At 38.2% G+C, this 23,734-nt stretch overlaps 1 pseudogene; it reads right to left on the bottom strand.

Moving 5' to 3' along the window:
• Positions 1-7,947: 7,947 nt before the first annotated feature.
• LOC110892938 lies at positions 7,948-22,309 on the bottom strand (annotated as a pseudogene).
• Between the last annotated feature and the right edge of the window lie 1,425 nt (positions 22,310-23,734).

The raw sequence follows: 23,734 nt of genomic DNA, 5'->3' as shown, positions 1-23,734 counted from the left end.
CAACGAAACTTATTTTCCGGAAAAATCATTTTGATTAAAACAAAATTAAGTGTTTTGAAATCAAAATGAGAAAATAGTTTGTTGTCAGGGGGAGTTCTGATTGTTTATGCCAAATGGATGGAGATTTGAAGCTTGATACATCAGTTTGTCAATTTTTGTATAGTTTGTTTTCAAATTTCTTTAAATGTTTTTGCATTTTAGGGGGAGTAAGAATTTTCAGAAAATCCAAAAACATTAGAACATTTAAAAAACCAAAAACATTGATAAAATTCAAAAATGTGTTTTGTTGTGTAAAAGAGGAAATGATAGTACATCAGTGGACTATCACAACACGCTAAAGATGTGGATTGTTTAAAATGTGATAAATGATTTCACTGATGATGTGTCAGTAGGTTTTTACTCATTTAGTATATTGTGTTCGAGATATAAACCTAAATTTCAAACTTGCTTACATCATGGGGAACATTTCTTGGATATATAGGTAACCTCTGAAATCTTGTTTGAAAGGTCCCTCTTTCTGAGATACTAGGTCTTTATACTCAGTGATATCTGGGGTATTATCCCGGGACTTCTGATTTTGCGGAAGCAATGGCCTAGTCCCTGTATAATACTTTGCAAATTGCTTGAATTATAGCGCCGCCCTCAGCATAAAAATGATAAAACATTGCAAAATGCTAAATCATATGCTGTTGAAGAAAAGATCCTCTAAAGGGGACACACCTAAAGTCGAGTAGTCATCTCTCTGCTGAACGGAAGTTCTGACCTGAGCTCTCACGGTTTCGCATTTAACCCTTTACAGATATCATCTAGGTATACTCACCTGTAAGACTGAATATTGGGATCTGGATACGGGGGTATATTCAAGATGTGGGACACACGGATAAGTTTGAGTGCTTAAAACATTAATATCATATCTCGAAATAGTTGAACTTTGTGTGAAAATTTAAGTGGACTAGTATACTGACAATCTAAGTAAATCGTTTAGAACTTAAGATGTTTAAAGCTTAACGGTGTTAGTGATTTGTTTTCTGATATGATCCTCTTACACAAACTCGCAAAAATAGTGTCTGTAAATATTTCATTACTGCTTTGCATTTCATATACAAAAATTCCAAAAAGAGTTTCAGTGTGTTTTAGCATAAATTTTTGAAAAATTTAAAAAGATTTTCGACATCTGATATTGGAAAGCTGACTTTCAAAATTCCGTGTGCTGAATATGACGAACTGGTTTGGGAAATGTGTTATAAGAGAAAGTTGTTTTTGCAAGTGGTCATCAGAACTATTAAAATGATAAATCTTTTTAAAATTTGATTCTACAAATGGTAAGATAAGATTAAAGTTTGTCAAATTGTGAAATTTGTAAATCTTATGTTTTGGGTAGAGGATGTGCAGGATAGCCTGGATTCTGATTAAGAGTATAGAGCCAGGTTGCGATCCTGTTTCTGTAAAAGCCAGTCTACGATCCCAATACATTTTGAAGAGGAGTCTATTGGTGCTGACAAAAGGATAGAGGATTTGAAAAAAGCCCAAAGACTGATAAAGATTGAAGATGAGAAGACTCGACACCGAAGACTCGTCAACATCTGAGGGGGAGTCTGTTGGTGCATACATCTGTCGACTTCGTCTTGTATCGAGTCTTGTACTAGATTGTTAGATCATGGCACGTTGTTCGAGAAAATAGAAGATTTAAGTGTGAAATAGGTTGATTCCGCTTGAATGAGTTGATTCCGCTTGAATGTGTCATGTGCAGTTTCAAGCGAAATCAGCATAAGCTATTTCGCTTGAACTGATATCTGTCACATTGAAGCGAAATCACATCAACTATATATAGCATTCAAGCGAGATCATTTAAAAAAAGGATTCCAGAATTTGATACCGAAGTGCTGTCGGTTAATTTTCTGATTGTAAACAATGTTAGATTGATATAAAAGAGTTTTAAAGTGATTTGCAAGCTGTTTCGAAGTCTGTTTCTCTGTTTCCGCCTTTGAAATAGATTAAAACTCCTCTGAACGACTCGTTTGGGTCACAAACCGATCCTACACTACTGGAATAGGTGTGGATATTTCCTTTGCATTTCGGATTCAAGCTCCCAAGTGTACTCTGGTCCTCTTTTAGAATCCCATTTTACTTTGACTAGAACTAATCTCTTGTGTTTGAGATTCTTGACTTTCCTGTCTTCAATCTGTAGCGGTCTTTCCACAAACTTGAGCTTTTCATTTACCTCTATATCCTTAAGAGGTATTACCAACGATTCATCTGCTAAGCATTTCTTGAGATTAGATACATGAAATATATCATGTATTCCTGCCATTTCCTCTGGCAGTTGTAGCTGATAGGCTACAGGTCCTATTCTTCTAATAATCTCAAAAGGTCCAACATATCTGGGGCTTAGCTTTCCCCTCTTGATGAATCTTACTACTCCTTTCCAGGGAGAAACTTTTAACAACACCTTGTCTCATACTTGAAACTCCAACGGTTTTCGCCTGTTGTCAGCATAACTTTTCTGTCGATCACATGATGCTTTTAGTCTTTCCTTGACTTGAATAATCTTGTCGGTCATTTCTTGTACTATCCCAGGTCCTGATAGTTGCTTTTCTCCAATTTCTGCCCAACAGACTAGAGTTCGGCACTTTCGTCCATAAAGTGATTCGAATAGTGTAGCATTGATACTGGTATGATAGCTGTTATTGTAAGAAGATTCTATTAATGGTAAGTGATCGTCCCAACTACCTCCGAAATCAATTACACAAGCTCTAAGCATATCTTCCATTGTCTGAATTGTCCTTTCACTTTGTCCGTCCGTTTGAGGATGATAAGCGGTGCTTAGATTCAACTTGGTTTCCATTGCCTTTTGGAAACTTGCCCAAAAATAAGAGGTAAAACGGCTATCTCTATCAGAAATAATTGATAAAGGAATTCCATGTAATGAAACTATTTCATTCACATACAATTTAGCTAGTTGTTCCATACTGAATGTTTCCTTCATTGGTAGGAAATGAGCTGACTTGGTTAGCCTATCTACAATCACCCAGATTGTATCATTACCGTTCCTTGTCTTGGGTAATTTGGTAACAAAATCCATTGTTATCAATTCCCATTTCCAAACTGACATTTCTAATTGCTGTAACAAACCTGAAGGTTTCTGATGTTCAGCTTTGACTTGTGAACAGGTTAGACACTTAGAAACATAGGCTGCTATATCTTTCTTCATTCCTATCCACCAAAAATTCTTTCTTAAATCTTGATACATCTTATCACTTCCAGGATGCATCGTATATTTAGACTTATGGGCTTCTTCTAATATACGGTGGCGTAGGTTTTCTAATTTAGGTATCCACATCCTTTTCTTATGGAATCTCCAAATTCCACATGTTCCTTGCTCTAATTCCTTAATCATCCCTTTTAACTTTTCAGTATCATCCTTGATTACTGATTCTTGTGCTTCTTTAATCTGGTCATTTAAATCTACTTGTAGGTTTAATTTAAGAGAACATACTCTTTTTGGCTTTTCGTGATACGTTCGACTTAAGGCATCAGCTACTACATTTGCCTTTCCTGCATGATACTGGATATTGCAATCATAATCGCTAAGAATTTCCATCCAACGTCTTTGTCTCATATTCAACTCCTTTTGCTCGAAGACATATCTTAAACTCTTATGGTCGGTGAAAATGGTAAACTTACTACCATAAAGGTAATGTCTCCAAATCTTAAGGGCAAAAATTATAGCTCCTAATTCCAAATCATGGGTTGAATAATTTTCTTCATGATTCTTAAGTTGTCTAGATGCACAGGCTATAACCTTTTGACGTTGCATCAACACACATCCCTAACCTAACTTAGAAGCGTCATAATAGACTAAAAATCTCCAGTTCCTTCTGGTAACGCTAGTATGGGTGCGTTGGTTAATCTTTGCTTAAGAATTCTGAAGGCTTCTTCTTGTTTTGGTCCCCATTCAAACTTAACAGATTTACAGGTTAGCTTAGTTAAGGGAATGGCTATTCTAGAAAAATCTCAAATAAATCTTCTATAATAACCGGCCAATCATAGGAAACTTCTAACCTCGATTGGTGATTCAGGGGTTTTCCATTTGGTAATTGCCTCAATCTTTGTAGGATCCACATGAATTCCTTCATGATTGACTAAATGTCCAAGAAACTGCACTTCTTCTAACCAAAACTCGCACTTTGAAAATTTTGCATAAAGCTTTTCCTTTCTCAATAAACTTAGAAGTGTGTGTAAATGCTTTGCATGTTCCTCCTTACTCTTAGAGTAAATAAGAATATCATCTATAAAGACAATTATGAATTTAACCAAATATAGCTTACATATTCGGTTCATCATGTCCATAAATGCAGCTGGGGCATTGGTTAGACCAAATGGCATGACAGTAAATTCATAATGGCCATACCTTGCTCTGAAAGCGGTCTTAGGAATGTCTTCTTCCTGTACCTTTAATTGATGATATCCTGATTGTAAATCAATTTTAGAGAAAAATCGAGCTCCTTGCAACTGATCAAACAAATCATCGATTCTCGGTAATGGGTAGCGATTTTTAATCGTGATTCTGTTCAATTCACGGTAATCAATGCACATCCGCATTGGACCGTCTTTCTTTTTGATGAATAAGATTGGCGCTCCCCATGGCGATGAGCTTGGCTGTATGAATCCTTTCTCCAACAGTTCGTCTAACTGTTTCTTCAACTCTTGCATTTAGGATGGTGCCAAGCGGTAAGGTGCTTTGGCAATTGGTGCTGTTCCTGGTAGCAGATGGATTCGAAATTTAACTTCTCTGTCCGGCGGTAATCCTGGTAATTCTTCTGGAAACACATCTGGAAACTGAGATACTACTGGAAATAAAATACACTAATGATCCTTGTTCTACACAGTTGTAGCATATCCTGTTGTTAGGTTTCTTCCTGCAGTCTTCTTCCTTATGTCTAGATATTTTGCAGAAATTATAGTATATGGAGCATCTCCCAGAATGCTTCCTTTTGCAATACTTGCAATAAAGTGCAGAAGTAGAACCTACATTTTTCCCACGGTTGGAATTTCCAGAGCGAAATTCCTGGGTAAGCCTTTGAGTTAGGTTCCTCATCTGGTCTTCTTCCCGTGTACGCACTAATTCATCACTCAAGGTGTTTGCTAGTTTTACAGCTTCTTCTATAGTTTGGGGTTTAGCTGCCTTGACTACATGCCTACTCTCACTGATTAATCCCCAGATGTAACGAGAGATTAATACTGGTTCTGGTGATGCAAGGGTTGGCACTATTCTAGCATATTCAAAGAATGTAGTAGTATATCCCTTACTATCCACTCCAGTCACTCTAAGGTTCAAGAACTTATTTGCTATCTGTTCTTTTTCATTGGGAGGGCAGAATTTCCTTTCTACCATATTCTTAAATTCCTCCCATTCCATATTGTAAACCCTGTCACTTCCCCTCGACTGGAGGATAGTGTTCCACCATTCTAAGGCTGAGTTCTTAAACAGATTGGAAGTAAACATTATCTTATCCTCTTCTGCACACTTGCTTATTTTTAAGACTGCCTCAGTCTTTTCTATCCAGCGTAGAGCTGCAATGGATCCTTCATTGCCTGAGAATTCTATTGGTTTACAGGACCAAAATTCTTTATAAGAACAACCATAAGACATGGTTCTTCTTCTTTTGGGGATGGGCACTTTAAGTATTGGTCCATTGTTCACGCTGTGATCCGGTTCAGTAGGTCGTTTACTGCCGTTGTTACTTTTATTATCTGCTTCCTTAACCGTTTTGATAATATATGGCATTGCGTCTATAATTCCTTGTGCCACTATGTGTTGGATGACACTATTATCCACTTGGTTTCCATTATTATTGTTGTTGGGGTTATCGTTTTCATCATGATTATCGTTATTCTGGTTTTCCTGGTTCACTTCGTTGTCCATCTGAATTTTAAACACTACAAGTAATTTGGTGCTTTACCAACACAAAGTATGTGTGGGAAAAAGCATATAGTGTGTTGGTAGTTGTCTTTACCTACACATAAATTAAGTGTAATGATGTGTAGACTCGTGACTGTGGATATAGACCACTACTCACACGTAAGTTATGTGTAGGTATATAGCAAGCTATACCTACACATATATGTGTGGCTAAAAGCCATTTATATGTGTAGTTAAAAGTACAACAATTTGTTTAGAAGGCATCTGACATGGCAGGTGACATGGCATCTGACGTGGCATCCGACATGGCAGGTGACGTGGCATCCGACGTGGCGAATGACGTGGCATGAATTATATGTAGGTAAAAGTAATATTATGTGTAGGTAAATGTTGAAGATGTGTTGGTATTGATCTTAATATGTGTTGAAACAAATGTAAACTAAAAGGCAATAAAATCATACATAATGTCACAAACGTCACCATTGATTAATACATGAAACAAAGTGCCAATTTGATTAATACATGAAACAAATGTAAACTACAAGGCAGTAAAATCATAAATAATCAAAAGGCTTGTCAACTTAACAAGAGAACCAAGAGTTGGATCTTGACCATTGATATGACCATGGAAATATAAATGTTACGATAGGTCCATAATACATCGTAAAACCATTTTATCTAACTTGTGATAGCATGAGCAAGCACTTCATTTTGAAATGTCTGCAAAAAAAAAAAAACATCTTGAAACATAAGATGCTCATTTAAACTATCATTAATTAATGTAAAAGAAAACCACCTGCATGAGTGTGTTGAGAGCATACAAGACCTCGAAGATGCACACACAAGCTAATGTCGAAGTCCTTGCAACAAAAAAAGCCATAAAAATCAAATCAAAGTATGAAAGATATATAATATAAGTAGAGCATAGATTACCTTAGCTGCCAAACAAGATGCAAGCCTTTTAGCATATACTACAAGAAATCAGAGCAATAGCGGCGACTTTTGTCGTCGCTAAAGGTATATGACCTGCACAAAACAAACATCGATAATAACATGTAGTTCTGCTCTTTTTATGGTACCTTACATACTTACATTCATAACAGTGTCAGTGGACCATCATCAATGAAATTATATTCGAACTATAACGTGTCGCTAGTACTATTAAAAAATATTACTCAATGTCTAATATATATACCTCCTCCAACATCCCAAAATGCCTTGATATCCTTAAGACAAGCTCAATATCTGCATGTTTACATTTAATTAGTGTACTATTAGATGTAATGGGACACTTAAAAACCATATCATGAATGAAAAATATAAGGTGATGCAACACATCCGAGAAACAATTACACAACCAGGGCTGAACCCAACCCAGTTTGAAAAACACGTATTTGCATATTCAAAAATTAATATCACATTCTTAAATCAGATTCATTTTTCGTTCAGGGAATCCAGAACTGTTTGAAAACTATGACGATAGATATGAACTTCAAAATCAAAATTAATTGATGCAAACAACAGTAGTCAGATGAACATACTACCAGATGATTCATGGAGTTAACTAAATCTCACAGTTTGATATGCATCAAATTTTAAATCATCGGCTAAAATTGCATAAACAACCAAAAAATAAATTATATAAGTTAACTTACAGCTACAGCTGCAGCATCAGCCAAAAAATACATGAAATCACCATCAACTTTTAGCTGAAATAATATTTTACCGACTCAAAAAGTAAGTTCATGGATCTGAACAAACTGAAATATGAAAAAGTATTAAAAAACTGTATATTTTTATACCAAAATAGCACCAAATTCGTTTCTCAAAGCTTCACCATTTGACGCAAGCCGATTTTCGGCAAGTTGAGTAACTTCTTGTAATATAGCTTTACATTCAGGCCCTGTAGACTCACCAATCTGCCACAAGTAAAGTAATAAAAAATGTGAAATAAATATAAAATACTAAACCGAAATAAAAGTGGTATTAACCTGTTGATCATATTGATATAAGTCGAGAACGTTAACTACACCGGAACTTACAGGACGTCCACTTGTTAAATGAGGAAATTTAAGACGAAACCACGCGCTAAGAGCTCCAGCATATGATATACCAAAAACGAACCATGGGTTCTCAACATCTGTTCTATTAAGCTTCAAGTTTAAAGATTCCTACTAAATCATTGAAGGTAATACATTAGGAGATGATAAACAACCGTTAAATTTTTGGGGTGTGAATTGTGTCGGACTGGTGGGGATGGATTGATGAACCTGAACAACCCCACACACACTTAAGATTGTGTAACATGAACATGACCAGTGTAACCCAAACAAGTTGATGGGATGTACATATCATAGTTATTAATGGCGCGAGGGGCACTCAGGGCGATTTGTTCGGCCCGGGGCTTTATTTGCGCCTGGGAACTTGCTTTAACAACTATGGTACATAATGGGTAAATCTTGACTAATTCATAATGGGTTAACTGGATGCGGGTTATGGAGCTGGTTGGATTGGGTCGAATCAAACAGGTCAGCAACAGTTTCTCATTTTAGTCACATTTATTTTATGTTTTATTGGGTTTAATTAATGGGTCTTAAATCATGGATCTGTTTTGTTTAGTTGAGTCAAAATGTGGCATCATGGGCTTAGTTGATAGAGCTGTTTTTACGTTGTTTTCTTCACAGAAGGTGTGGTCTTGTTCTTCCGATTTTAATTAATAGAAAAAAGTCTGAACGTTGTTGTTCAATTATTGTGTATGTGGTTGATGAATTCAGGGCCTGAACCAAGAGTACATGGGTTGCAATAAAGGTGTAAACGGGTCAAAAAGACTCAGGGGTTATAATAAATGGTTAACGGGGTTGGCGGATTGTAATATAAGGTTAAAGAGGTTGAAAGATCGATGTTATTAAAGATATTTTTTTAATTTTTATTGTAAATGAATTGGTGGGTTGAAAATTGAAATGATGAACAAGAACACGAACCAATGATCTATGAACTTATTCACGCCAAGGAGTACAACCCTATCAGACACTTATAATCATGTAATCCAAATGGCCACCATGTAGCCCATTTATGTAAACGAATCAACGGGTTGATGGGTTGTGAATAAGTTGTAAAGGGGTCCAAAATGGGTTGGCAGATTGTAACAAATGGATTAAACTCCTTAGAAACTTACAAATTTTTTTTTATTTTTATCTAAATTTAAACAGGCCGAAATGGTCAGCCTGTTCACTTATCAACCAGGACACGACCTATTTATTAAAACAGATTAAAACTAACAATACAAAACCTAATTATTTCCGTGTCATGCCATCACTACCCACCCTAGTAAAACATCAAAAATCTACCTGATAAAATCGACGAAAAGTAGCCAAGTCATACAACGCCTGTTTCGACAAAAGAAACCTAAGATTCGCCGTCGTAAACGATTCAAACGGGGAGCCCTTCCCATAATATCTATGCTCTAAAGTCACCACAACAGCTCCAAACTTCTTGGCCAAAACCTGCACAACATTCAAACATTATCCAACATTCGTTTTTAACAAAATCTAACTACAACTTCAAAACAATTATAATACATAGAGTTATATAATCATTCGATATCCCACCACATGCGGATTCACCACATATCACCAAAATCCGGTCCATCAGTCCTAAAATTGTCACACCCCGGCCGCGTGTAACATGCAACCGCGGCGGAAACGCCGGGGAGTGTCGTGGACAGAATTAAATTGTTTCATAACCATGGCATACAAGTTGTATTTTATTTATAAACAAAGGAGTTACATTGTCTTGGAAATAGAGTACGGAAATCAAAACATAATTAAGCTAGTTCAAACTTCATTTTTAGGCTCTAAGGCACAGGTCCGCCCTAGAATCATGATCATCGTCCTATGGAATAGCCCCTGAAAACACATGTGAAAGTAGGTACGTCAGCATAAAAATGCCTGTGAGATACATAGTTTTTGTGAAAATGGGATTCATGACTTGAGTTTTAAAGAATGTTTAATAACAGTCAGTCATGAACCTTGTAATTTGTTTTGCTTTGTAAATCATTTGAAAAACGATAACATCAAACGATAAGTATAGATAAGTGCAAGGTTAAATGAATAACCAAGTAAAATGAGTTGAATAAGATAAGTTGTTTGTGAAAATAATGTCTTGTGAAGAATATGTTACTTATGTAAAGTGTAATGTGTCTAAACTGAAATGACTTAGATAACGCCACAATATGTAACATCATACAAACATTTATATATAGGAAGTACCAGCGGCGTATCCTCCATGTTTGTATCATATTACATATGCCACGTTACTTAAATCATTCACCCAAACCAATCCACCATGTAAGTTCATGTGTAAACCAAATGTCCAGTGTTATTGTAAACCATGTCAAATGTTTATGTTCAAATGTAAACCACCAAATGTGTATGTCAATGTCGACGTGTTTATGTTCAATGTAAATCATGTAATGTGCATCCCAAAATGTATCATGTATGGTAAGTGAAATGTATCAACTTAAACCATATGCACAAAACAAGTCGTTGAAGTAAAACGTGGTTTAAATCAACGTTATGTTCTGCGGAAAATGCATGCTCTATTGATATTAACATTTATGCGGTATTGTAAACTATGCATACATCCAAGCCTTGAGACTGCGGCGATAAACCCTTAAACAAATTAAAGGTTTATCTAAGTTATGTATATCGAATTCGGTCATTCCTTCCAGTCCTATCAAACCCAGGACTTCAGGAATGGGAGTTGTCAATTCCTATGGTACCACTACCTACTAACGAACGGCGTGATCAATGTTAATGAATGTATTGTCCCATGTTAAACAAACCAAATGTCATAACAAAATGAAGGCATGTGATGTAAACAATTGTACTAAGTATGCTAAGTAAACATACGAAGCAGAAATGTTCATGTAAATCAATGTGCCCATATGCTGAGTAAACATATGCAGCAGAAATGTTCATGTAAATCAATGTGTCCATATGCTGAGTAAACATATGCAGCAGAAATGTTCATGTAAATCAATGTGTCCATATGCTGAGTAAACATATGCAACAGAAATGTTCATGTAAATCAATGTGTCCATATGCTGAGTAAACATATGCAACAGAAATGTAATGTAAATCAATGTACTAAGTATGCACACAATGGGCATACGTAGCATAAAATGTAATGAAATCATGTACTATAATGTACTAATGAGCATAGCAGATATACGATGTGAAAACATGGAAAGCATGAAAGTAACAGATAGGCACATGTGTTTCACCCCAAAACAGTTTAGAAAACAGTAAAAGAGGGGTTCAATGTACTCACCTGAGGTTGCTTTGTTGTTCTTGTGAAATAACTAGGTAATGCGAGAGGTCACGGAATATCAACGGCACCTAATAGGTAGCTATGTTAATATACCGGACCAAATCGGAAGATCGGATAGTGCGCGGGTTCGTAAACCAAACGAGTATGGAGACTCGTGTAATATGGTTCAACAAAGCCTACATACTAAAATGAAACTTAACCTAAGTGCTTACGGTCCATCACGACCCGTTTAGGTAGCTTACGCTACCCTAACGCGTCGTTCGCGTAGAACGCGCCTGGAACGCCTAACATCGTGACCACAAGGTATAACCTCGGAAGGTTATAGCTATGGTCACCTAATGTGTTTGGTCAGGTCCTAATGACCGACCAAATGGGTCGGGTTCGAAAGTATAAGCGATGGTTTAAATCGCTTACCTTACGACCCTATATAAGCACTAAACTAAAAGTGACGAGCTAAGCATGTTAGAACATGCTTAACTAAGTTTAGAAACAGGTTTGGCATCAAAACAAACGGCTTTGATGCCCTCGAGTAGTTTGGTTACAAAATACGCAAGAATGCGCATTTTGGCCGAAACTACGACTCGTCACTGAGCCTAGATAACGTGGTAATCAGTAGGTATGGTCACTATGGACCATAACCATCGTGATCACGCTCACGTTATGAAGTTCCATGAACTTCACATTGACCAAAAGCTGGTCAATGCAGAAAGTCAACAAAACGTTGACTTTCGGACTCGAAAAGCGAATAAAAGAGCGAAAGAATACTTACGGAGGGTCCCCGAATGCTAATCTAGATCACAATAGCTCAGGTATGAAACAAAGGTTCCAACTTAGAGCTTAGATCAGATTTTTGTGGGTTTTTGCAATCAAGGGGGGGGGGGTATTTATAGGAAAAGCATAACCGTTAGGATCGTTTATCGAATAACGTGATCGAATCTCGTGCGTACACTTGTCGTAAAGTTGTGGTTACTGGAAACACCCTTTAGAGAGCTGAAAGGGCAAGTTTAAACATGTGGTTGTGGTTGAATCTGCTGAATAATCGCTGACTAAACGTTCTTATCTGTTCTGCAAGTCTGACGCGCCCCGCGTAAGGATTTGGTAAATCCTTACGCGCCCCGCCTAAGGTTCCCAGATCAGAATTTTCAATTTTAGTCCCTGCACTTCAGAAACACGTAATTTGGCCCATTTTTGGCACTTTTAAGCCCCGTTAACCTCATTTCAAGGCTCTAGGATGAAGTTAAAGTGTAGGGGACTTGAAATATGTTCAAAAATATTCCGGATGTCGGTTCGTTTGGCCGTACGATTGCGATGTTCGCTTAATTACGACGGAATGCGCATAAGCGCGAAAGACGATCCAAATGACGCGACGAATGGATTTTTCTCATGCCAAACACTAAGGCATAATATAAGGATGCTTATATAAATATTTGGATGTCCGGATGTATTCAGAACGTAAGTTATGCGCGAAAGTGCAAACTTATGCACTTTTTGACACTTTTAGTCCCTGAATGATCCAAAAGTTTATTTTAGCATACCAAACCTCTCAAAGCCTATTTCTAAGCTATGTAAAGGATATTTATGGTATGTTTAACTTATGGACATGTTCCGGAATGTTCGTTACAGTTCAAATTGGCATACTTTCGCAGTTTGTCAAGTTTAGTCCCTGTAAGCGAATTAACTTGTTTTTGCTATACCAAAGCCTTCAAAACTTATTTCTAAGTTATGTAAAGGTTATCTAAGGTATGTTGAGTATATGTTGATGTTCCGGAGTATTTGTCGCACTAAACTGAGTACGTTTACGCACCAGTTAGCGTATAACTCTCCAGAAAGCGATGTAGAGTTTGGAATTGAATAAAAGTCAAAACATGAAAAATGTAAAACACAATGAAACAAACATTGGGATCAAATAACATTATTTTATTGATAATTGAACTGTTCATGATGATTACAGGCACAAATGTTACAGTCTCCCCTACTTGTGGAAATTTCGTCCCGAAATTTATTTAGAGGAAACTGATTGAAAAAGATGCGGATATTTTGCCTTCATTTGGTCTTCACGTTCCCAAGTAAACTCGGGTCCACGCTTAGATTCCCAACGAACCTTGACCAAAGGAATGCGCTTGCGTTTAAGCCACTTGACTTCACGTTCCATGATTTCCACTGGTTTCTCGACAAATTTCAGTGTTTTATCAACACGAATCTCGTCAAGCGGTATGTGGAGGTTCTCATCAGCTAAACACCTCTTGAGATTGGACACGTGAAAAGTTGGATGAACATTTCCAAGTTCAGGAGGTAACTCAAGTCTGTAGGCTACCTTGCCGATTCTTTCGACGATCTTAAATGGTCCAACGTATCTAGGTGCAAGTTTTCCTTTCTTTCCAAATCTGATCACACCTTTCCAAGGTGAGACCTTAAGTAATACACGATCACCGACTTGAAAATCCAAGGGTTTGCGTTTTAGGTCCGCGTAACTCTTCTGACGGCTTCTAGCTGTCTGAAGGTTATCACGTACTCTCTTTACCTTTTCTGTTGTCTCTAGAATGATGGCAGGTCCAGTAAGTTGAGCCTCGCCAATCTCATTCCAGCAGACTGGTGAACGACATTTTCGACCATAGAGAGCCTCGAAAGGAGCCATGTTGATGCTGGAGTGATAACTGTTGTTGTAGGAGAATTCAATCAACGGAAGATGTGAATCCCAACTACCACCAAAGTCTATCACACAAGCTCTAAGCATATCCTCCAGTGTCTGGATTGTTCTCTCAGATTGACCATCCGTTTGCGGATGATAAGCTGTGCTCAGATTAAGTTGGGACCCCATAGCGGATTGCATGGTTCTCCAAAAATGAGAAGTGAAACGAGCATCTCTGTCAGAAATGATGCTCAAAGGAACACCATGTCTAGCTACAATTTCATCTACGTAGATTTGAGCAAGTCTGTCAGCTGAATAATCCTCACGGATTGGCAAGAAATGTGCTGACTTGGTAAGACGATCAACGACTACCCAGATGGCATCGTGACCTTTCTTTGTGCGCGGGAGTTTAGTAATGAGATCCATAGTAATGTTTTCCCATTTCCAAACTGGGATCTCTGGTTGTTCCAATAAGCCAGAAGGACGCTGATGTTCAGCCTTAACCTTAAGACAAGTAAGGCATTTTGATACGTATAAGGCAATGTCTTTCTTCATACCAGGCCACCAATACTGAATACGAAGATCCTTATACATCTTATCTGAGCCAGGATGAATGGAATAACGAGACTTATGGGCTTCATCCATAAGCAAGGTACGAAGATCATCTTGGCTTGGGACCCACAAACGGTCCATGAAATAGTACGATCCATTGTCTTTCAATTCAAGAGCAGGTGTTATGTGATAAGGGAATTCCTTATCCATTAAACCTTGTGAAACACAAGCTTGTTGAGCCTGAGAAATACGTGCTTGGATGTCGGTTTGAATAACAGATTGGACACGTACACAATGAAGCTTAGTACGTTCCTTGCGACTCAATGCATCGGCTACGACATTCGCCTTACCAGGATGGTAGCGAATCTCGCAGTCGTAGTCGTTTAGAAGTTCAACCCAACGTCGTTGTCTCATGTTGAGTTCTTTCTGATTGAAGATATGCTGAAGACTTTTGTGGTCTGTGAAAACCACACATTTTGTACCGTACAAATAGTGTCTCCAGATTTTGAGAGCGAAGACAACTGCACCCAACTCCAGATCATGAGTGGTGTAGTTCTTCTCATGAATCTTTAACTGCCTTGATGCGTATGCTATGACTTTGTTTCTTTGCATCAGGACGCAGCCAAGGCCTAATTTAGATGCGTCGCAATAAACGACGAAATCATCATTGCCCTCAGGCAATGTTAGGACAGGCGCGTCGCAAAGCTTTTGTTTCAAAGTCTGAAACGCTTCCTCTTGTTTGACTCCCCAATCAAATGGCTTGTTCTTCTGAGTTAGAGCAGTTAGAGGAACTGCAATCTTCGAGAAATTTTCTATGAAGCGGCGGTAATAACCCGCTAGACCAAGAAAAGAACGAACTTCAGTAGGGGTAGTAGGTGTATCCCAATCCTTAATCGCACTGATCTTGGAGGGATCTACATGAATACCTTGTTCGTTGACAATATGTCCTAAGAATTGAACCTCTTTAAGCCAGAATTCGCACTTGGAGAATTTGGCGAAAAGTTGTTCTTTCTTTAGGAGTTCCAATGTAAGACGAAGATGTTGCTCATGATCAGCTCGCGTCTTAGAATATATCAAAATGTCGTCAATGAAAACGATGATGAACTTATCTAAATAAGGCTTGCAGACCCTATTCATTAAGTCCATGAAAACAGCAGGAGCATTAGTCAAACCGAATGGCATGACTGTGAACTCGTAATGTCCATAACGAGTACGGAACGCTGTCTTTGGAATATCTTCTTCATGCACACGGAGCTGATGATATCCAGATCGTAGATCAATCTTTGAAAAGTATGAAGCGCCTTGTAATTGATCGAAGAGATCATCAATGCGAGGTAGGGGATATCGATTTTTGATGGTAAGCTTGTTAAGCTCACGATAATCGATACACATCCTAAAAGATCCATCCTTCTTCTTTACAAAGAGAACGGGAGCACCCCAGGGTGAAAAGCTAGGACGGATAAAACCTTTGTCGGAGAGTTCCTGCAGCTGTTTAGATAATTCTTGCATCTCTGACGGTGCAAGACGGTATGGAGCTTTAGCAACGGGATTTGCACCAGGTACGAGATCAATACGGAACTCGACTTGGCGTGCTGGAGGTAGACCAGGTAAGTCTTCAGGGAATACTTCGGAATAATCCCGAACGACAGGAATATCTGAAATAGACTTACCCTTGCCCTTATCTGCTGTAACATGTGCTAAAAAGGCTACATAGTGCTTTCGCAGATACTTCCGTGCTTTAAAACAGGACATGAGTTTGAGACCACCGGCAGGCTTCTCACCATGGACCTGTAGGATCTCACCTGTCGATAGCGGTACACGAACAATCTTCTCAGAACAAACTATCTCTGCGCGATGCTTGGATAACCAATCCATTCCCACAATAACGTCGAAGCTTCCAAGTTGCATTGGCGTGAGGTCAATAGGAAAAATATGGTCGTTAAGGTTCAACTGGCAGTTGCGTAGAACAGAATTAAGAACAATGGGTTCGCCACTGGCAACCTCTACTGTCAAAGGTTTACCTAGTTTCGTTCTAGACACGCGAAGCATTGTCTCAAAAGACAATGACACAAAGCTCTTGTCGGCACCCGAATCAAAAAGAACAGATGCTGGCTGATTATTAATAAAGAACGTACCGTTCACCACCTCGTTGTCTGCTTGTGCTTCTTGTGCGTTCATGTTAAAGACTCGACCTCGAGCCGGTGCCGGATTCTGGTTTGCATTCTGGTTCTGGTTGACTAGTCTTGGACACCGATTTCTGTAGTGGGTCAGATCCCCACAATTATAACATGCACCTGGTGGGTAGTTTGGTCGTGCAGCCTGACCCTGTTGTTGAGCAACCTGTTGAGCAGGGTTCTGGACTGCGTGATTCTGAGCAAACCGACAAACATCGGCAAGATGACCCGATTTCCCACAGTTAGTACAGAAACGGCACTGATATTGTGGCTGGTGGTGACTGTTGCATCGATTGCACAAAGGTGCACTTCCTGAATATGGTTTCTTTGCTGGAGGCTGGTTGGGAGCTGCCTGGTTAGCATGGGCAGTGACAGCATAGTTTTGGGAAGCCTTACGCTTCTTTGACCTCTTTGACGAACCAGAATCTTTTCCATTCTTGTTCTGACCTTTCTTACTATCCTCTTTGTCAGCCGACTGCTTTTTGCCTTTGTCACTCTTCCTGTGTAACTTGTTCTTTTGAATCTGCGACTCAGTCAACGTCGCTGATAACTCGATCGCCTGACGTAGTGTGGTAGGGTTGCTACCAGTAAGAATGTCTTGTACTGAGTCAGGTAGGCCGTCGATGTACCTTTCGATGGCCTTATCGAGTGGGGTAACCATGGTTGGGCAAAGCAGACTCAACTCTTCAAACCTATCAGTGTAAGCCCTGTGCTCACCACTATCTTGCTTCAACACATCAAATTCTTTCTCCAACGCTCGTTGCTCATGACGAGGACAAAACTCCCTCATCATAAGAGCTCTCAGTTGAGCCCATGTCTGAGCTAGAGCAACTTCTGCACCTTGATCTCTCATAACCCCATTCCACCATGTAAGAGCCCTCTTCTGAAACACGCTTGAAGAAAACTCGACTTTGCGATTGTCAGGACACTGCACATGACGGAAGGTGTTCTCGATGCTCTCGAACCACTGAAGAAGCCCAGTTGCTCCCTCAGAACCACTAAACTTGAGTGGCTTAGCCTGGTTAAAATCCTTGTATTTGCATGTACCATTGTTGTTGTTGGCCTGGTTCCATTGAGCAAAGAGATTCGGAAATTGAGCAGCCATCTGCTGCGCAATAATCTCCGCCAGCTCAGCAGTAGCTATCTGGTTGTCGCGTCGAGGAGGCATTCTAGAAGAGAAAAACATGAAATGAAACGAGTGAGATGATTGGATGAAGAGAATGAGATGAAGCAAAATCAACAAAAGCAAAGATGGCGGTTATGCATCGCAAAGCAAATAAGCGATATGAAATGTCTAGTCAAAGTAAATGGGTCAGGATTAGTGTATCGCGAAGACATGCTCGCCTATAAGTGAACACTCACCCCAAGAGTTCCCAGGTAAGAGTGACTGGTCCGATTATGTGGATTTGTACGAACACTCTAGCCTTAGACAAAAAACCCAGGGTACAGGCATTCACTCTTCCAGTTCGCACGTGTTCACACTATTAACCCAAAACTTTGACGGGATTTTTGAAATCCAAAGAGGTTCAAAACCATATAACAGAGGGTTCAAAACCTAGTAATCAATCATCCTAGAACAGATGATTAATTTTCAAAGCGGATTCGGAACCGAAGTTCCCGTTGTGGTTATCACCTAAGGATAGGTGATGTGCATGTTTTAAACTCTAAACACAAGATAACTTGTGTTAGGGTCCTAGAAAGTTATAGTCTAGGTCAAAGCATTACTAATAACCTAATTCCCTATAACCATTGGCTCTGATACCAACTCTTCTGTCACACCCCGGCCGCGTGTAACATGCAACCGCGGCGGAAACGCCGGGGAGTGTCGTGGACAGAATTAAATTGTTTCATAACCATGGCATACAAGTTGTATTTTATTTATAAACAAAGGAGTTACATTGTCTTGGAAATAGAGTACGGAAATCAAAACATAATTAAGCTAGTTCAAACTTCATTTTTAGGCTCTAAGGCACAGGTCCGCCCTAGAATCATGATCATCGTCCTATGGAATAGCCCCTGAAAACACATGTGAAAGTAGGTACGTCAGCATAAAAATGCCTGTGAGATACATAGTTTTTGTGAAAATGGGATTCATGACTTGAGTTTTAAAGAATGTTTAATAACAGTCAGTCATGAACCTTGTAATTTGTTTTGCTTTGTAAATCATTTGAAAAACGATAACATCAAACGATAAGTATAGATAAGTGCAAGGTTAAATGAATAACCAAGTAAAATGAGTTGAATAAGATAAGTTGTTTGTGAAAATAATGTCTTGTGAAGAATATGTTACTTATGTAAAGTGTAATGTGTCTAAACTGAAATGACTTAGATAACGCCACAATATGTAACATCATACAAACATTTATATATAGGAAGTACCAGCGGCGTATCCTCCATGTTTGTATCATATTACATATGCCACGTTACTTAAATCATTCACCCAAACCAATCCACCATGTAAGTTGTTCATGTGTAAACCAAATGTCCAGTGTTATTGTAAACCATGTCAAATGTTTATGTTCAAATGTAAACCACCAAATGTGTATGTCAATGTCGACGTGTTTATGTTCAATGTAAATCATGTAATGTGCATCCCAAAATGTATCATGTATGGTAAGTGAAATGTATCAACTTAAACCATATGCACAAAACAAGTCGTTGAAGTAAAACGTGGTTTAAATCAACGTTATGTTCTGCGGAAAATGCATGCTCTATTGATATTAACATTTATGCGGTATTGTAAACTATGCATACATCCAAGCCTTGAGACTGCGGCGATAAACCCTTAAACAAATTAAAGGTTTATCTAAGTTATGTATATCGAATTTGGTCATTCCTTCCAGTCCTATCAAACCCAGGACTTCAGGAATGGGAGTTGTCAATTCCTATGGTACCACTACCTACTAACGAACGGCGTGATCAATGTTAATGAATGTATTGTCCCATGTTAAACAAACCAAATGTCATAACAAAATGAAGGCATGTGATGTAAACAATTGTACTAAGTATGCTAAGTAAACATACGAGGCAGAAATGTTCATGTAAATCAATGTGCCCATATGCTGAGTAAACATATGCAGCAGAAATGTTCATGTAAATCAATGTGTCCATATGCTGAGTAAACATATGCAGCAGAAATGTTCATGTAAATCAATGTGTCCATATGCTGAGTAAACATATGCAACAGAAATGTTCATGTAAATCAATGTGTCCATATGCTGAGTAAACATATGCAACAGAAATGTAATGTAAATCAATGTACTAAGTACGCACACAATGGGCATACGTAGCATAAAATGTAATGAAATCATGTACTATAATGTACTAATGAGCATAGCAGATATACGATGTGAAAACATGGAAAGCATGAAAGTAACAGATAGGCACATGTGTTTCACCCCAAAACAGTTTAGAAAACAGTAAAAGAGGGGTTCAATGTACTCACCTGAGGTTGCTTTGTTGTTCTTGTGAAATAACTAGGTAATGCGAGAGGTCACGGAATATCAACGGCACCTAATAGGTAGCTATGTTAATATACCGGACCAAATCGGAAGATCGGATAGTGCGCGGGTTCGTAAACCAAACGAGTATGGAGACTCGTGTAATATGGTTCAACAAAGCCTACATACTAAAATGAAACTTAACCTAAGTGCTTACGGTCCATCACGACCCGTTTAGGTAGCTTACGCTACCCTAACGCGTCGTTCGCGTAGAACGCGCCTGGAACGCCTAACATCGTGACCACAAGGTATAACCTCGGAAGGTTATAGCTATGGTCACCTAATGTGTTTGGTCAGGTCCTAATGACCGACCAAATGGGTCGGGTTCGAAAGTATAAGCGATGGTTTAAATCGCTTACCTTACGACCCTATATAAGCACTAAACTAAAAGTGACGAGCTAAGCATGTTAGAACATGCTTAACTAAGTTTAGAAACAGGTTTGGCATCAAAACAAACGGCTTTGATGCCCTCGAGTAGTTTGGTTACAAAATACGCAAGAATGCGCATTTTGGCCGAAACTACGACTCGTCACTGAGCCTAGATAACGTGGTAATCAGTAGGTATGGTCACTATGGACCATAACCATCGTGATCACGCTCACGTTATGAAGTTCCATGAACTTCACATTGACCAAAAGCTGGTCAATGCAGAAAGTCAACAAAACGTTGACTTTCGGACTCGAAAAGCGAATAAAAGAGCGAAAGAATACTTACGGAGGGTCCCCGAATGCTAATCTAGATCACAATAGCTCAGGTATGAAACAAAGGTTCCAACTTAGAGCTTAGATCAGATTTTTGTGGGTTTTTGCAATCAAGGGGGGGGGGTATTTATAGGAAAAGCATAACCGTTAGGATCGTTTATCGAATAACGTGATCGAATCTCGTGCGTACACTTGTCGTAAAGTTGTGGTTACTGGAAACACCCTTTAGAGAGCTGAAAGGGCAAGTTTAAACATGTGGTTGTGGTTGAATCTGCTGAATAATCGCTGACTAAACGTTCTTATCTGTTCTGCAAGTCTGACGCGCCCCGCGTAAGGATTTGGTAAATCCTTACGCGCCCCGCCTAAGGTTCCCAGATCAGAATTTTCAATTTTAGTCCCTGCACTTCAGAAACACGTAATTTGGCCCATTTTTGGCACTTTTAAGCCCCGTTAACCTCATTTCAAGGCTCTAGGATGAAGTTAAAGTGTAGGGGACTTGAAATATGTTCAAAAATATTCCGGATGTCGGTTCGTTTGGCCGTACGATTGCGATGTTCGCTTAATTACGACGGAATGCGCATAAGCGCGAAAGACGATCCAAATGACGCGACGAATGGATTTTTCTCATGCCAAACACTAAGGCATAATATAAGGATGCTTATATAAATATTTGGATGTCCGGATGTATTCAGAACGTAAGTTATGCGCGAAAGTGCAAACTTATGCACTTTTTGACACTTTTAGTCCCTGAATGATCCAAAAGTTTATTTTAGCATACCAAACCTCTCAAAGCCTATTTCTAAGCTATGTAAAGGATATTTATGGTATGTTTAACTTATGGACATGTTCCGGAATGTTCGTTACAGTTCAAATTGGCATACTTTCGCAGTTTGTCAAGTTTAGTCCCTGTAAGCGAATTAACTTGTTTTTGCTATACCAAAGCCTTCAAAACTTATTTCTAAGTTATGTAAAGGTTATCTAAGGTATGTTGAGTATATGTTGATGTTCCGGAGTATTTGTCGCACTAAACTGAGTACGTTTACGCACCAGTTAGCGTATAACTCTCCAGAAAGCGATGTAGAGTTTGGAATTGAATAAAAGTCAAAACATGAAAAATGTAAAACACAATGAAACAAACATTGGGATCAAATAACATTATTTTATTGATAATTGAACTGTTCATGATGATTACAGGCACAAATGTTACAAAAATCATCCAAATATTCGTAGTATTTCTGCTGAAATGTTCTATGATCCTGTGAACACCGGACCCATTTCAATTAGTTGCAAAATTTAAAAAAAAAATTATAAATTTTAAGAGGGAAAAGAGTTCATACATAAGGGGAAAAGTGATCAACTGTTTGATTGAACCAAAACGCGTCTTTGGTTATGTAATTGCTGCTACTCATAAGATTGATTCGAGAAGTTAGTAACCCATTCCAAAACTGCTTCAAACTTGAACTAAAGACATGAAGAATATTCCCAATATTTGTGAGCATATAATTTGCATAAAGACATGCTTAATATGCAAACAAAACAACAAAAACTGATTATATGTGATAGTTCGTTCTAATCGGTAACGATTTTTGGATGAACTGAACTTACCGGGTGGTCGGAACCCTAGTCGCCGCCTGTTGTTGATGTCAAGCCACCCATGTTCATCGAGTCTCCACACAAGTAGCCTGTGTCGGGGAAGATAACCTGAAACCCTAGCCGCCAATTGGGTTCTCTCTCTAACTCTTCATTTTTCTCTAGTTTTCTCCTGCAAATGAGAAGGACAATGAGAGTTTGGGAATGAGAAGCACTGATTTGAATTTTGAAAATGCTTTAGGGTTTTCAAATGAAAAAACAGAATGATGTACGGGGAAGTGGGGATGCGCGGGAAGTGAAAAAATTGGAACCTACATTCGGCCGCCCAAAATTGGTGAGTTTGTACTGGCCTTTGAAGTTGAGGGTATAATGGGAAAGGTATATGAATATTGTGCTTTAAGCCTCCTTCTGAGCTTGCATTGTTACTGTAATAAAACCATAAATTTAACAAAAAAATATACCAATAATAATAACTTAATAATCTTGACGTCTTCGATAGTTTGGAAATTGTTATAAACAAGATCCGAATAATTAACAATAATTGTAGAGCCTAACGAACATGTTTTCGACCAAGGTCAGTAATTTACTTAATTGTAAGTATTTTAAAAAGCATTCTGTGTGAAAAACACTTGAGTGACTTGGTAGCACTTAATAACCGATACATAAATTAAGTAGACGCTTAAAACAGCATATTAGGTGATTAATAGCTTAAAGCCTTAAACCCAATTAGGGGGTGTTTGGAATTTTGTTTATTAGGATTACTTTTATGCATTTTGCAATAAGTACCTTCAAACTAATTATCTAAATTGCCTTTGTCACTCACATATAATCAAACAGTTGTAAGGGTGTTTTAAGAGAAGTGGCAAATTATCTTAAGTAGTTCTTCCTATATGCTTTATAATATCGTATATATATAGATATGTTATATATAAAAGTTTGAAAAATATATAATTATATTATAATTAATATAAATTAATAAATCAAATAAGAGCTAAGTCGGAGCCTAGCTTGAAAAATTACCAACAAACCAAGCTTAAGCTTTAGATAGAGCTTGGAGCCCTCATAAGTTATTTTATATGTATCCAATATCTATACATATTGTACATTTCTAAATATGTGTAGGTATTTGTTTCGCCACATCACCTTATAAAAAAGATTTAAATAAGTATTTTATATGCATTCAATATCTACACATATTGTACATTTCTAAATATGTGTAGGTATTTGTTTTGCCACGTCATCAACAAAATATATTGACTTATTTTATATATATCTAATATCTACACATATTGTACATTTAAACATGTGTAGGCATTTAATTTGTCACGTTATTT

Source organism: Helianthus annuus, chromosome 12 (genome assembly GCF_002127325.2).
Source record: "Helianthus annuus cultivar XRQ/B chromosome 12, HanXRQr2.0-SUNRISE, whole genome shotgun sequence".
Classification (NCBI taxonomy): Eukaryota; Viridiplantae; Streptophyta; class Magnoliopsida; order Asterales; family Asteraceae; genus Helianthus; species Helianthus annuus.
The sequence above is the reverse complement of the archived record's forward strand: the minus strand, read 5'-3'. Positions and strand labels throughout refer to the sequence as shown.